The sequence below is a fragment of the Neopelma chrysocephalum genome, unplaced genomic scaffold (genome assembly GCF_003984885.1).
Source record: "Neopelma chrysocephalum unplaced genomic scaffold, ASM398488v2 Primary Assembly neopelma1_97517, whole genome shotgun sequence".
Lineage (NCBI taxonomy): Eukaryota > Metazoa > Chordata > Aves > Passeriformes > Pipridae > Neopelma > Neopelma chrysocephalum.
This window is the reverse complement of record NW_020926159.1, coordinates 486,326-497,967: the sequence shown is the minus strand read 5'-3', so window position 1 is coordinate 497,967 and position 11,642 is coordinate 486,326. Positions and strand designations below refer to the sequence as shown.

The window sequence follows — 11,642 nt, the reverse complement described above, 5'->3', positions numbered from 1 at the left end:
ATGTAAATCTCTCCTCTTTCAGTTTAAAACCTTTCCCCCTTGGCCTATCAGTACATACTCTTGTCCAAAGCCCCTCTCCGGGTCTCTTGGAGCCCCTTTAGGCACTGGAAAGGACTTTAAGGTCTCCCTAGACCCTTCACTTCTCCAGGCTGAACACCCTCAGCCCTCCCATCCTTGACTCCATAGCAGAGGTGCTCCAGCCCTTAGATCATCTTTGTGGCCTCCTCTGGGCTCACCCCAACAGCACGTTGCAGGTTGGTTTCCACAGGAAACAATGTGAGTTTTTTCTCAGGCCAGGTAATCACCTAGACAGCAACACAATTGGACTCATATTTCTCCACCATACAATTTTTTAATGTATTTTGCAGTTTCTTTTTCCTTCCTCTGATCTGCACTCTGCCAGCACAAATCTACCCACAGGATTCAAACCCCAGCTCCCATTGACAGAGGCAGTTAACAGCAAGATTTGGCTGTTTCTCTCTACTACCACATCAAAAGCCCCCTGCTAAGCTGCTCATAAGGTTTTCCCTTGTCTCCATGGTCTTTACAGACTTCCAGGCCCAAGTTGTTCAGCTCTGAGACCAAGGAGCTTGGAAAAGTAGACAATGATCTACAGTGTTCTAGGAGACGTGAGGGGCTGAGTCATGCTGAGCTCAGACTAAACCACTGGATAATTGCACCGTCTTATTACTGAGCAGTTCCCAAAAACTCCTAGTTTGGCCAAATCTGGGAGGGTTTCACATGAACAACATCCCTGATCTTGTTTTAAGTGATTCCTCAAGCAGGACTAAGTATGTCTTGATGATTCTTTTAGTTTGCTCTTTGAAATAGTAAGATCTTTTATTAGAAATATTTCAAAAGATCAAAAAGAAAAAAAAAAGGAAAAAAGAATTTAAAAACCACCACCCCTCAAAAACAAAACAAATGGGTGGATGTAAACTCTGGACCAAAGGTTTTTCCCGTCAAATGGCTCAGCTTTGAAAAAATTATGAAAAAAAATAATAGCAGATTTTTATACTAGTGAAATCTATAAAGTAGACATAGAAATTATCCAGAAGCCTGGGAGGGCAGAAAATCTGTGGATTGAACTTAAATCAAAGTAAGCTATATTTGCACACCACAAACTACAGGTTGAAATGTGCTGCAATGGATAAAAGATCCCATTACCTCAACTGTGTATAGTCTGATGGTGGAAAGTGACTGAGGGGAAAAGGGAGGATGAGTGGGATCTACATGTTAAAGGAGGAATCGAGACTTAGGTCAAGGAGACAAAAACAACATTGTTTAATATTTGTGTAAAGGGTTAAAATTACTTGAAGAAATGATCAAGGGGACTTCAAAGAAGGCACAATTCACCAGAGTTGGCTGTGAATTGTATTAAACTCAGGACCAAATAGGACATATATTTCACTTGTGTTGTGTGTGAAATGCAATAATGTGTTTTTGCAGATTTGGATAAAATTTTCTAGAACCAAAAATCTCAAAGCTCCTTTATTCAAATGACCTTTAGGATCAGGCTCCCTTGACTTTTGCATGATGTACCAGTAACAGTGGCATCAACAGTTAAGATGGCTCTGAATGCAGCTTGGCTGGTGTATATGAATGAGCAGTCTCTATCATTGTTATTCATCAAAGCAGAGATAATGAATCCAAATTTTCTGTTGGAAATGGTTCTTGGCCCTTGTTAGGCCAAAATGCACATGGAAATCTTGGGAAGAGGGCTGGGTGAACATCAGCACCTGGGGGCTGGAACACAAGTGTGATGAGGAGCAGCTGAGGGAGCTGGGGATGTATAGCCTAGAGTAGAGGAGGCTCAGGGGGGGATCTCATTGCTCTTTACAACTCCCTGAAAGGAGGTTGTAGCCAGGTGGGAGTCAGCCTCTTCTCCCCAGCAACCAGCAATGTGACTTAAGCTGAGCCAAGGGAGATTTAGGTTGGAAGAATTTCTTCACGGAAGGGGTGATTAGACATTGGAATGGGCTGCCCAGGGACGTGGCAAAGTCACAGTCCCTGGAGGTGTTTTAGGAAAGGTTCTGTGATTCTATGATCCATGACAGACCCAAAGCACACATGGCTCAGACCTGTAGACAATTTAATTCCATGGAGTCATAGAAAGACCTGGGTTGGAAGGGACCCTAAAGATCATCTCATTCTAACGCCCCTGCTGCGGGCAGGGACACCTTCCACTAGACCAGGTTTCTCAAAGTCCCTTCCAGCCTGGCCTTGAACTCTACCAGGGATGGGATATCCACAAATTCTCTGGGTAACCTGTTTCTGTGCCTCATCACCCTCACAGGACAAATTTCTTCCAATATCTAATCTAACCCTACTCTCTGTCATTTTGAAGCCATTGCCCCTTGTCTTGCCACTCCAGACCCTTATAAATAGTCTCTTTCCATCTCTCCTGTTGGGTCCCTTCAGCTGCTGGAAGGCTACAACTAGGTTACCCTGGAGCCTTCTCTTCTCCAGGCTGAACAATCCCAATTCTCTCAGCCTTTCCTCATAGCAGAGGTGCTCCATCCCTCTGATCATCTTGATGGCCTCCTCTGGACTCACTCCAACAGGTTCATGTCCTGCCTGTGCTGTTCCCCAGACCTGGAGGCAGCTCTGCAAATGGAGTCTCACCTGAGGGGGCAGAGGGGCAGAATCACCCCCTCCCTTGCTGCCCATGTTGTGGGATGAGCCCAGGACATGGGAGGTTTCTGGGCTCCCAGAGCACCTGGCCAGGGCATTTCCAGCCTCTCACCCATCAGCACCCCCAAGTCCTCCTTGGCAGGGCAGCTCTTGATCTGTTCATCCCCCAGTCTGCATAGGACTAACCTGATATTGCTGATTGAGTTAGTAAAGTTGTGTCTTGGGGAACTAGTAGGTGACACCCACAAGCTGCTCATATGCAAGACAACTGTGTGGCTGTGAAGCACATGGGACACTGGGTGAAAATAAACCTTATCTGGATTTCTCTGCAGTCACCATGTAAATATGAATTGGAGAGTTAATATGATAGTGCCATAAGGACATTAATTCAGCATAGTAAACTTGTTCCATTGCATTGTTATTTCTATTTTATATCTCCCTTCATTGTTTTATTGCAATTTTTGTTGGCAGCTTTAGAAAGCACCCACCAAGGGGGAGTTTGCCTTACAGACAGAGCCACTCTGGTCTATGACGGAAATAAAGGACGTGAACACACACAGAGGAAGTTTTAATCATGATCATCATAAGAAATGTACGTTTCTCAGCTTGTCCCTGAAATCTCACTCAGCTCCAGGGGTAGCAATTTTGGTTTGCTGCAGGGAAATGGGGAGACAGTTATGTTTCCCACTGCTGTTGAGCATCTGCCTGTGGTCAGGAAAAAGGGAAGAGGGTGAATTTATGCTTCCGGTTCGTTTCAACAGTAATAATGAAACTGTCAACAAGTAATGAAAGAGGGGGAATTCTGAGCAGGGCTATTTGTTCTCATCAAACCTCATCTCTTTATTCAATCAGTAAAAGAAGGACTGATAGAAAAAGAAAATGGTTAAAAACACTTGGAGGGTATATGAAGGTAGATGAAGTATATGAGGGTGGTGAGGGCCTGGCACAGGTTGCTCAGAGAAGTTGTGGCTGCCCCATCCCTGGAAATGTCCAAGATCAGGTTGGACAGAGCTTGGAGCAACCTGGGATAGTGGAAGGTATCCCTGCCCATGGTGGGGGGACAGAAAAAAGTGATCATTAAGGTCCCTTCCAGCCCAAACCATGGTATGATCCTGGCCTTGAACACTTGCAGGGATGGGCATCCACAACCTCTCTGGGTAACCCGTACCAGGGTCTCACCACCCTCACAGCCAAGAATTTATTCCTAATCTCTAATCTAACCCTGCCCCCTTTTCCTGTCCCTCCAGGCCCTTGTCCAAAGTTCCTCTCCAGCTCTCTTGGAGCCCCTTTAGGCACTGGAAGGAGTTCTAAGGTCTCCCTAAAGCCTTCACTTCTCTAGGTTGAACAACCCCAACTCTCTCTCTTCAGTGGGATCTGAATTAAACCCTGTTTCCTTTTCTTTCTAATACTAAAACCTCACATTTTAATTCCAAAACCCTACTCCTCAGCTTTACCTGTACAATTAACTTCCTAGATTAATTTCCTTAAGAAAGTCTCATGTTTTCTGGGTTTCTTGAAAAAGCACACTTTCAAATTTATTTTTTCCAGACTACAAAATAAAATAAGAGAAGATATTATGAAAAAATTCAAATGAAACCGGAAAGTTTACATTGTGGAATTAGATATTGCAAGTCAGAGCACTTTTGTCTCAGTTTTAAAGAGCTAAAATACTGAATTTTCCATTTTCAGGAAGAATGGAAAAGGTTTTGAAGCTAAGGCAGGACAGTGGCAGTCATGTCAGCTGCCAGTGCTGTGAGTCTGTGCCTGAAAACCCATTATGGAAATCAGTCCCAATAAATTATTTGCTTTGACTTTTCCCATCTCATATGAAGTAACTGTTCATTGTCCAACTAATAAAAGAGAGGGAGATTTAGAAAGCCCTTAATAACCAGTAATTAGCTTTCTATTTCCTGTTATAAAAATTGAACACAGGAAAGAACTGAGTCATTCGTACCATTTTCAAGGAAGGAATTGTCATTTCTTGTATAAATCCTCTCACAAACTTGTAATTAATTTTAGCATCCAGATTTTAACTCATGGCCAGGATTGTCATCATCATGGAAGCGAAGAGGATGTAGGAAATGGGAGAAGGAAATAGAAATATTTCTTTTTTTTTTTGAGATTGAGTTTAACAGAGACAAAATAAATAAATAAATAAATAAATAAATAAATAAACCATCATAAAAAGAAAAACAAACAAACAAAAAAGAGAACAAAACCAACCAAACAACAAAAAGGAAATAACAAGGAAAAAATGAAAAGTCTAAGTAAAATGTGGAAGGAAGATAGTTCCTCCAAGAGACAGCTATCCACCCTCATCCTTGGCAGGCAAGGAAATCATTAACAGCAACAACAAGGGAGCATTCATTGATTCATTTTTGTACAACCATGTAGCTTAGTGGCTCTGCGCTGTGTGGAGAGAGAGAGAGACTAATGTTGGAAAAAAACCCACAAAACACCCCTAATATTTCCTTCCTCCATAGTAGAAACCATCTGAAATTAATGAGTCTTATTAATGTAAATTGCGCCACGCTGTCAGACATAAATATCCCAATACCAAAGGGGCCCATTACCATTAACATCAGAAATGATCAACAAATAAAACTGTTAATGCCACAATATTTACTGGACAAATTGACTACACTCCAAGATAGGCTTATGATCGTGTCTTGCTGTTCGATTTCATTTCCCTGCAAGATGCACTAATGCATGTTGTTATGTGCAGCTGTGGCTGCTTTCCATAAAAAATCTCTGTTTTCTATTCAGAGGTGTGGAGCTCAACTTAATCACTGCTATTTTCTCCCCCTTGTGAAAATGGAGCACTTTGGTCTCTTCGGAACTGATACAGGAAAATTGGAGATTTTTATTAGGAAGGATAGAAACAAGCTTGAAGATTGCTTCTCAAGAGAAAAGAACCCACCAAAACAAAACCCCAGACTAATGATTTAAGTCAATCACAAACAGATGTTCTCCTAGAGAGCTAATAATTTTTTTTCTTGATTTTTTTTCCCCATCAAAAATGCAAAACACAGCAGCCCTTGAGTAAAATATCCGATTTTTCTGTTGACATATTCTCGAATTTTGAATCTTTAAAAGACACCAGATTTGCAACAAGAAAGCACCAGTTTGTCACCAGTAAAAACCACAGAATTAATTTTTCAAATATAACATGAACGTGAAGTTGAAAAAGCTCGTACAAATACGTTTCGAATTCTGTGAAAATAAGAAAGGCATCACTTTAAATTTCAAAAGTTTTAAATAAATTTTTCTCTGGTTTTCAGACACCTGAATGTCAGCATTTAAAATATCTTTCAAAAGTTCAAGATGTAGTTCTAGCTAACAAAAACGTCATGTAAGAGTAGGACCTGTTTATCTCTTCAATGCCTGTTTAGCACTTAGTTATGTGGAGTCCTGGTTTATATCTGAAATCTTTAAGCTCTCCTACTGTAAATACAGTGATGGACTTCACAGAAGTAACATTGTAATCCAGGCAAGTTATTATAGGAGTGATATGGCAGAAAATAAAGAATAAAAATAATTTGTGTATCTGGTTAATTCTTTCCACTGTGGTTATTTTTAAGGGTGATTCCTGTTCAAACAGTGTTGTCCCCTGATGCTTCCAAAAACTGGGACACTGACTATAAAACAAGGCAAATGGTTCTTGTTCTGCTTTATTGGTAAATTTAGGTAGTTTTCCATGTGGGATCCTGCCTGAAGTGCATCAAAGTTTACTCTTTAACTATTTCCCAGAGCCAGGCAGGAAAAGCAAGACTGTGAATTCCCCTGTTAAGGCAGAGCTTATTGCACCTGAACAATTTGGTACCAGCCCAGATCTACCCAAAATTGGCTTTAGACCCCTAATTCCCATTGATTTCCATGGTTCATGGTTTATAAATTAATTCTGTGGTTTTTACTGGTAATAAATAAATAAATTGTTACAAATATGGTGTCTTCTAGAAATTCAAAGTTCGAGAAAATGTCAGCCAAAAAATCTGCTATTTTACTCAAAGGCTGCTGTGTTTTGCACTTCTGATGGAAAAAACCCCCAAAACATGACTTTATTATTTCTCTAGGAGAACCAGCCCTGATCTACCCAAAGTTTGGCTTTAAACACCTAATTCCCTTTAATTTTTGTTGGGCTTTGGAGATTCTAACCTCCTTTAGCAAACTCAAAGTCTGTGAGTGTGAGTCATTCCTTAATTTTATCATTAAAACACCAGGCATACATTCCAAGCAAGTCATCTGGGCTCCCTTAATGGTTGATAGAGGAGGATGTGCACATCCAGAAGGAAATTTGTCCCATCTGGAGAGAAACATCTAAGAGACTCTGAAGGAGTCTGCCTTTCCCTCTGGCAGCTGTTGAGTTATCTCCACATGCCTAAATTTTAGACTAAATTAAATTAATCTTTAATAAAATATAAATATTGCAGCATCATTATGGGCCCCAGATTTTTGACATTCTAATTATTTAGAAAATAATAAATCCATCCAAAAAAATACATGCCCGTAGAGCATCCAAGCAGAAAGCCTGTGCTTTGCTGATCTTCACGTCAACACGTGCTTTTTGTGTCCATCATCAATTCAAGAAACTCAGTTTTCAACAAGAGATGTCTGAATAGAGGGTAAATAGGTACAACAGAAGTACATTGGACTTTCTTCAACCTCACAGGCTGCATATTTAAACAGATCCAGAGACAATTCTGGGAGTCAGAGGACCTGGCACAGCAGTGTTTTTATCCATACAGCAGGTCTCTATCACCCTCAGTGCCAAACTGCTGCTGGGGAGTGCTCCAGTGCTGTTACCTGTGAGTTGTTTTGTACAAACACAATCCAGTGGCTATTCTAACAATTTAATGGGAGGTGCCACTGACCTGCTTTTGCAGGTTTACTAATTCAAAGACAGCCTGAGAGTCCAAAGCTGCATCAAACCACTCATCTGTAGCAGCACAATCAAGGAAACCTTGACACAGTTGTTAACACAGTGATCCACAGCCAGGGGTGAGAGGACTGCTTGACAGAGCCCTGTCAGCAGAGCAGAGTGTTCCCAAGCACCATCCTATCCATGTTTGATTGCACACTGCAAATATTGCCTTTTCCAGGCTATGGGCCTCACTGCAATTTGTACTGCTAATAATAATTGCATTTTTTCTGGTGTTTTTATCCTCCTCCTTTTGAACAACTTAGTCACTCCACTCATGTGCCTGCTGTATGGTGTAATTACTGAAGGTCACAGCAAAAGCCTGAAGCAGAAGGAAGAGTAAACTCAACTGGTGGGGACCCCAATTGACATCAGTTGACCTAATTTTCTTGAAGTCAATGAAGCCAGCAACAGTTGAGGGTTTAGCTCATTTTACTAATTATTTCTGCCTTAATCACAACTCTCTCCTCCTTTAAGGACCACCACACCTGGAAGCTGAAGAATAAATATCAATACAATGATTATAATGAAATAGTTGGTACCTGTTCTGCTGGTTTATAACAAGACTTTATGCAGACACTGCACTGACTTGATCTGGTGGGGGTGGGTAAGAGGCAGGTGTGGAATGTCACATGGTGTCCTGGATTTAGACAGCAAAGTAGGAATACTGGCTTTCTCCAGACCATGCAACCAGACAATCTTGATAGCATGGAAGAGTATCAGTATATAAGGCAGATAATTCTGTATGGAAATTCATGAAAATATGGCCATGGAGGCCAAAAATATAAATGCTTTCAAAAAGCAGCTAAAAAAGCTGATGAAGGACAAGTTAGTTCAGATTTTATGAATCATAGAATCATAGAATTGTTTGGGTTAGAAAGGACCTCAAGGATCATCTAGTTCCGATCCCCCTGCCATGAGCAGGGACACCTTCCACCAGAGCAGGTTGTTCCAAGGCCCTGCCAACCTGGACTTGAACACTTCCAAGGATGGGAATAAATAAAGAAACAGATTGTACCTCTGGCTTTTAAAGCCTTTTAAGACTCATGTTGCTGGAAAGTGGCAACATATCTGTAAGAAATAAATAGAATTTTAGCTTTTTCCTGTTTTGTAGTCTTCACCTGAGGATCCATTGCAATCACTCCCAAAATGAGTGTACTGTCAATGGACATTTTGCTCTAACCCAGCTCAATTCTAATAATTCTCAGTAAAGCCCTCTTCACTCTTAACACTAAGATAACTGTCTGTACTTTCTGGCTGACTTCCATACTTTCCATTGAATAAACTCTTTCTGTCTTTTTTTTTTTGTGGAGTAATTTTTTATTTTATATTTTTGATTTTTTTTCCCCCTCCAGAATTACCCATATTCTCCTCATCTTTACTTTTGTTAGATCCTCTTTTCTAGTAAGAAACTAGATACGGAATGTGATATATATGCACATATATATATATATATGTTTGTGTGCATACTTATATACATATATATTCTGTGCTTAATTCTTTGCAATTAAGCTTGGTGATAATTGTTTTTGTGCATTAGTCATAATCACTTTTTAAGCAGCAAAGCCTATTATTGCTGTAGTGTGTGTTTCAGATGCCCTGCAGATTTGAGTAATTTTGGGTAATGCAGCTGTGTGTGGTAAAAAGATTTTACAATGCCTATAAAATTTTGCCTCATGACATGTTCAGCAAGTGAATCTGTGGCACCATGAAGCAGTTTCAGTACTTTTATTAAATACACAGTACCATCACATTATGCAGTTGTTAAACAAGACCTATCCTTACAGACAGAGGTTAGAAGATGTAGATTCTGGGGTGAGAGCTCATGAGGAGCGAATGGTTTCTGTGGGGCTAGTTCACTTTACCTTTTTCCAAGGTTTTGGATGTGTGAATTTGGCTCATCTTTCCTCAGATGCCTTGAATGTTGCTGAATACAAAATGTTAATGCTGCATAATGAACAACTATAAAGAATATTTGCAAAATTGGTTTGGTTTTACAAAGACATGTCATTGCAAAATTAGGAGAGACCTGTTCCACTAGAGGCTAGGGTCTTACTTTTGAGTAAGAGATAGATTAAAGCACTCAAATCTCTTTCTTCTCATCCCATTTAGGTGTCTAGATGTGCTGAGTCTCAGCTAGGCACTCAAGGGTGCTTTCAGTCAGAGAAAAGAGAACCTTGGATATAGGGACTTGTCCCTTCCTAACATCCGTCTTTGAGACAGGCAAAGAGCTCTCAGAATGTCCTAGTTTTTATCTACAGGCACAAAAAATGTAAACCTGAAAACACTAGATCTAGACATCCAATATTTAGCAGTCTTAACATGAAAAGGAAATTAATTCCACCATTTTTAATCCTAATCTGAGTCAGATGGACCAAGTGTTAAAGACCAGGCTCTTTTCAGTGGTGCTTGGTGAAAGGACAAGGGGCAATGGACACAAACCGAAACACAGAAAGTTCCATCTGAATATGAGGAAAAACTTCTTTACTGGGAGGGTGACAAAGCACTAGAACAGGCTGCCCAGAGAGGTTATGAAGCGTCCTTTTCTGGAGATTCCCACCTGGACATAGTCCTGTGAAACCTGCTCCAGGTAAACCTGCTTTAGCAGGGAGGTTGGACTGAATGATCTCCAGAGGCCCCTTCCAATCCAAACCATTCTGAGATTCTGTGACAGTTGTATCACAGCAGTTATCTGTCACACTTCTATTTCCCTCAAAGAGGTCTTCTAAATAGATTGGGAAACAAGCCAAGATTCAACTTCTTCTCAAGTTGTTCCTGAAGAAGCTGAAGAGGCTAAAGGGCACCAGAAATGGTTTTTGTAGCAGCATTTGGAGCATCACTTAACACACATTTAACAAGTTGGTGGCATTTTTTCACTTTTCATCCAGGGCTTCAGTAACAGGATTATACAGCTCCCAGATCAATGGCACCAACTCAAAGACTGAACTGAGAGATTTTGCTTTTGTCTTAAAAAAAGCAATATAAGCTTGTCCTCATTCAGTTAATCATAAGAAAAAAAAACTATTCACACCCTAATCTTCTGTGCAAAAACCCTACAGGCAAATATTGTTGTTTCTGTTGCTGAAATACCTGCTGGCTAAAATAACAAAAGAAAGTCATGGTCCACCCACACAATATCTCTAAGGAAAAGGAGAAGTTCAATTACCTGAGTGCACTGATTGGCATGATTTCCTCCATCACTTTGAACTGCCATTATGCAAAGCATCACATTGGAGCTGTGAGTGTGCAGTGCTTCATGGAATCATGGGATGGTTTGGGTTGGAAATGACCTCATAGACCGACGAGTTCCAATCCCATGGGCAGGGGCACCTTCCACTATCCCAGGTTGCTTCAAGCCCCATCCAACCTGGCCTTGAACACTTCCAGGGATGAGGCAGCCACAGCTTTTTTGGGCAACCTGTGCCAGGGCCTCACCATCCTCACAGGGAAGAATTTCTTCCTAATATCTCATCCAAATCTACCCTCTGACAGTTTGAAGCCATTCCCCCTCATCCTATCAAGTAACTTTCCTTCTGTTCCCTCCCTGTTTGCAACTCCCAGCCAAGACAAGTGTATGGTATAAAGGCAGGATTTGCAATAGCAGGAGTTTGGAGTGATTTAGAAGTTATTAAGATGAGCTGAGCACATGGTTCTTATTAAATTTCTCATCTCTTGGTGAAGACAAGAGAGTGCTAAACACAAACACGCCGTGATTGGATCAGATGTCACGAGGACTGTACCTTCAGAATCCTTCAACATTATGTCCTAAATAAACCCACAGGCACAATTATTGAAAAGAAATGTGTTGCAATCACACTTAATTAGTTTCAGTTAAGCTGGGGTAGACACACCTTCTGCACTGAACTTTAACCTTCACAAGCCATTTCCACTTTCTTCCACAGATCACATTCCCTTTGAATACCCTTCTCCAGCCCTCACCCCTGACCAGAAGGATTCTCTTTTCTGAAAAAAACACTTTCTTCCATTGCATCACTTGCAAGGGCATAGATCACAGTATCAGACAACTCTTAATATCTTTCTTTCCTGATTTCATCGTGTCTTTCTGGCTGTTGCAAAACAGTGAAAACTG

General features: G+C 40.8%; 1 long non-coding RNA gene across 1 annotated transcript; it reads right to left on the bottom strand.

Annotated features, from left to right (window-relative positions):
- Positions 1 to 221: 221 nt before the first annotated feature.
- Positions 222 to 10,819, bottom strand: LOC113961969. Its single transcript, XR_003532420.1, has 4 exons — positions 10,719 to 10,819; positions 8,095 to 8,293; positions 4,089 to 4,183; positions 222 to 305 (listed from the first exon to the last, which is right to left on the bottom strand). It is a non-coding gene; the product is annotated as an uncharacterized LOC113961969 (long non-coding RNA).
- Positions 10,820 to 11,642: the final 823 nt, after the last annotated feature.